Source organism: Schistocerca gregaria, unplaced genomic scaffold (assembly GCF_023897955.1).
Source record: "Schistocerca gregaria isolate iqSchGreg1 unplaced genomic scaffold, iqSchGreg1.2 ptg000565l, whole genome shotgun sequence".
Taxonomy (NCBI): Eukaryota; Metazoa; Arthropoda; class Insecta; order Orthoptera; family Acrididae; genus Schistocerca; species Schistocerca gregaria.
Window position 1 is genome coordinate 210,001 of NW_026061957.1, and position 5,000 is coordinate 215,000.

Here is a 5,000-nt window from a genome sequence, read left to right on the forward strand (position 1 = left end):
CTTTAAGTTTCAGCTTTGCAACCATACTTCCCCCGGAACCCAAAAGCTTTGGTTTCCCGGAGGCTGCCCGCCGAGTCATCGGAGGAACTGCGGCGGATCGCTGGCTGGCATCGTTTATGGTTAGAACTAGGGCGGTATCTGATCGCCTTCGAACCTCTAACTTTCGTTCTTGATTAATGAAAACATACTTGGCAAATGCTTTCGCTTCTGTTCGTCTTGCGACGATCCAAGAATTTCACCTCTAACGTCGCAATACGAATGCCCCCGCCTGTCCCTATTAATCATTACCTCGGGTTCCGAAAACCAACAAAATAGAACCGAGGTCCTATTCCATTATTCCATGCACACAGTATTCAGGCGGGCTTGCCTGCTTTAAGCACTCTAATTTGTTCAAAGTAAACGTGCCGGCCCACCGAGACACTCAACAAAGAGCACCCTGGTAGGATTTAAACGGGGTCCGCCTCGGGACGCGAAAGCACCCCTTCGGCTCGCCCCACCGGCAGGACGTCCCACGATACATGCCAGTTAAACACCGACGGGCGGTGAACCAACAGCGTGGGACACAAATCCAACTACGAGCTTTTTAACCGCAACAACTTTAATATACGCTATTGGAGCTGGAATTACCGCGGCTGCTGGCACCAGACTTGCCCTCCAATAGATACTCGTTAAAGGATTTAAAGTGTACTCATTCCGATTACGGGGCCTCGGATGAGTCCCGTATCGTTATTTTTCGTCACTACCTCCCCGTGCCGGGAGTGGGTAATTTGCGCGCCTGCTGCCTTCCTTGGATGTGGTAGCCGTTTCTCAGGCTCCCTCTCCGGAATCGAACCCTGATTCCCCGTTACCCGTTACAACCATGGTAGGCGCAGAACCTACCATCGACAGTTGATAAGGCAGACATTTGAAAGATGCGTCGCCGGTACGAGGACCGTGCGATCAGCCTAAAGTTATTCAGAGTCACCAAGGCAAACGGACCAGACAAGCCAATCCGATTGGTTTTGATCTAATAAAAGCGTCCCTTCCATCTCTGGTCGGGACTCTGTTTGCATGTATTAGCTCTAGAATTACCACAGTTATCCAAGTAACGTGGGTACGATCTAAGGAACCATAACTGATTTAATGAGCCATTCGCGGTTTCACCTTAATGCGGCTTGTACTGAGACATGCATGGCTTAATCTTTGAGACAAGCATATGACTACTGGCAGGATCAACCAGGGAGCTGCGTCAACTAGAGCTGAGCAGCCGGCCGCCCGGGAGTGTGTCCCGGGGGCACGCGCGAACACGCAAGCGTCCGCTCAATTATTCTGCAAACAGGAGGAGGCCGAGCTCCCCTGCACGATACACCTCGAAACCCTCTCAGGTCCCGGCGGCGCGCAGCGCCGTCCTAGGTACTTGGTCGGTTTCGAGAGAGGCGCAATCGCCCGGAGTTAGGCGAGTAGACGGTTTTAGTGCGAACACCCTTGCTCCCAACTGAGCTTGCCGCTGCCGACAGAGGCCCGGGAGCGTGCTGTCGTGGCATTGCCGGCGGGAGACAACACGCGCCACCTATGGTGACCGGCAGCTCCAACGCCAGCGCCACACAAGGGCAAAGCCCCACTTGGGTGCAGAAGCGAACTCTCCCAGCACAGCGCACGCGCCAACACGTCCGCACAACTGCGATACAAACCACCTGCGAGAACCGCTGGGGCGACCGAGCAGCAGACGGCGTCGCGGCGCCGAGTGCCAGGCGGCGGCGCATCCTCAACGCACACAGTCCTCAATCAGACCAGCACACTGCAGATGTCCACCGCGCTTCGCACCGGGCTCGGCTGAACCAACTTTGGCCGCCAGGCGCCGCGTGCAGGGTGCGCCGCAGCGTAGCTGCGCCGCCTGCCGGGCCCGTCGGCTGGCGCTCCTGCCACTCGGCGCCCCCCACCAGCCGCCTGTTGCGCGTGCGCCCACGCAGCGCGCGGCCAACACGCCGGGCGGCCCCCCTTCACCGGCCGGGAACAGTCCCACCAAGCCACCGCCGCGTATCGCTTCATACCCACATGGGCCTAGTCACGTGTGTGGATGTGGCGGGTACCGCTGAAACAACCGGTTAATAGCTGTACCGATCGTCGCCATCACAGATTCACCTCCAGCGTGAACAACCGCTCAACAACGGATTTCCAGTTCATTTGCGTATCTTGGGCAGTAAACGTAGATGTCCACCTACATTTGCGAATTCAACAATTCTTGCATGCCAGGATGTCATGTGTCACGACACGCTACATCAGACCACATACACACTGCGACATGTGCAGAAGAGAACACGTGGAAGGTGGCCCGCGCACGTATGCGATGTCCCTTCCGCGATCCACTGTCAACCGGCATCTGCGGCATGTCCCAGATATGGAACGCGGTCCACCAGGGTAGCACTTTGTGTGAGGCAATACGACAAAGTCGGAATACACGCGTCACTACATCACACGGCTCACGCTGACCTGACCTGACTCACCGCACCACCACCCCCAGCGACCCAGGGTGACATACAATGCGTTCGTACGTTCCTCCCACACGCCTCTACGGCGTACCACAGTGCAACCTAGCTGTTATTGGGAGACGAGACAAGTAGCATCGAGCACAACATATGGAAATTGAGATTCGACACCGTTGGGCACAGCCAGCGTACGGTCACACGTATCACACTACTTCACTCTGTACGTAACGACCGATGATCGGTACAGCGTGTGGGTTACGCGTACGACATCAGCGGACAATGGACACAGACCATACCACGACGTACACTGAGGGCGTCGACATCTGAACGCAACTGAACAGCTGCGAGGCTCATTTAACACTCAAACGCCAGACCGACCAGCTTGAGAGGACGGAGACACAAAGAGAGGGGCAGAGGGGGGGGGGGCGATATAGTCCTATTGCAGTACAATTGACAGTGGATAGCGGGAATATGTGGAAAGTAAGCAACACTCGCAAGACATCTACATGAGGATAACAACGACACCAGAGATTCCGAGCAGTGAACTATGTTAGGCAAAGTGACAACGTGGGTTAGGTTAAGGGACAACGTGGGTTAGGTTAAGGGACAACGTGGGTTAGGTTAAGGGACAACGTGGGTTAGGTTAAGGGACAACGTGGGTTAGGTTAAGGGACAACGTGGGTTAGGTTAAGGGACAACGTGGGTTAGGTTAAGGGACAACGTGGGTTAGGTTAAGGGACAACGTGGGTTAGGTTAAGGGACAACGTGGGTTAGGTTAAGGGACAACGTGGGTTAGGTTAAGGGACAACGTGGGTTAGGTTAAGGGACAACGTGGGTTAGGTTAAGGGACAACGTGGGTTAGGTTAAGGGACAACGTGGGTTAGGTTAAGGGACAACGTGGGTTAGGTTAAGGGACAACGTGGGTTAGGTTAAGGGACAACGTGGGTTAGGTTAAGGGACAACGTGGGTTAGGTTAAGGGACAACGTGGGTTAGGTTAAGGGACAACGTGGGTTAGGTTAAGGGACAAATTGAGTTAGGTTAAGGGACAAATTGAGTTAGGTTAAGGGACAAATTGAGTTAGGTTAAGGGACAAATTGAGTTAGGTTAAGGGACAAATTGAGTTAGGTTAAGGGACAAATTGAGTTAGGTTAAGGGACAAATTGAGTTAGGTTAAGGGACAAATTGAGTTAGGTTAAGGGACAAATTGAGTTAGGTTAAGGGACAAATTGAGTTAGGTTAAGGGACAAATTGAGTTAGGTTAAGGGACAACGTGGGTTAGGTTAAGGGACAAATTGAGTTAGGTTAAGGGACAAATTGAGTTAGGTTAAGGGACAAATTGAGTTAGGTTAAGGGACAAATTGAGTTAGGTTAAGGGACAAATTGAGTTAGGTTAAGGGACAAATTGAGTTAGGTTAAGGGACAAATTGAGTTAGGTTAAGGGACAAATTGAGTTAGGTTAAGGGACAAATTGAGTTAGGTTAAGGGACAAATTGAGTTAGGTTAAGGGACAAATTGAGTTAGGTTAAGGGACAAATTGAGTTAGGTTAAGGGACAAATTGAGTTAGGTTAAGGGACAAATTGAGTTAGGTTAAGGGATAATCTGGTACAACCACAGTTAGGTTAAGCGATAATCTGGTACAGCCACAGTTAGGTTAAGCGATAATCTGGTACAGCCACAGTTAGGTTAAGCGATAATCTGGTACAGCCACAGTTAGGTTAAGCGATAATCTGGTACAGCCACAGTTAGGTTAAGCGATAATCTGGTACAGCCACAGTTAGGTTAAGCGATAATCTGGTACAGCCACAGTTAGGTTAAGCGATAATCTGGTACAGCCACAGTTAGGTTAAGCGATAATCTGGTACAGCCACAGTTAGGTTAAGCGATAAAGTTGGTTAAATTCGGTATTGTGTGGGAAGGGGGCAGAGAGAGGGTGGGGGGGGGGGTGGATAGTTGTGGCAGTACGCGGATGCCTGAGTCACCGTCAGATATGTCACGTCGGTTCGATGCTTGTAGCAAGAGGCTGGCGGGTCTGTGTCTCTCACTTCTGCAATTTTTCATGTGGTATAACACGAGGGCGGGGGGGGTGATATTTGGTGCCCCTCTGTGTAGGATGTGTGTTGGTGGTGTTGGTTTATCTGAGCAATGGTAGTTGTCGGAGGAGTGGGGTATTGTGCTTTTATAGGTGGACCTACTGCTCTGGTTATCATAGTGTCGACGGTGCAATGTGGCAGAGAGGATGCACTCGACATTGTCGCATTCCAGATGTTTACGTATTGTGTGTCTCCGTTGCAGGCCGAGAGTGGTGCATGTTCGAGCGTGTGGCTGACGTGCGATTCACGTTGTGTGCCCAGTCTTACAGCACGTATAGGGACATTCGCATAAATCATCTATATGTGGCCTTGCATCATTTACTAAGCAGTGCCGTGAGACGACCGAACTATTAGGAAAGTACTGATGTACCGCATAATGTTTACCTTCCACCACACGGCGAGTATCGACTCTGCCCAGCGTTGCCACCGCAGGCAGCGGTCAC

At 51.9% G+C, this 5,000-nt stretch overlaps 1 non-coding gene across 1 annotated transcript in view; it reads right to left on the reverse strand.

The window, feature by feature from the left end:
* LOC126315186 (small subunit ribosomal RNA) overlaps positions 1-1,222 on the reverse strand; it is a 1,893-nt gene extending 671 nt beyond the window's left edge. The window contains exon 1 of the ribosomal RNA XR_007555907.1: positions 1-1,222. This exon is cut by the window's left edge and continues 671 nt beyond it. This is a non-coding gene — a ribosomal RNA (small subunit ribosomal RNA).
* Positions 1,223-5,000: the final 3,778 nt, after the last annotated feature.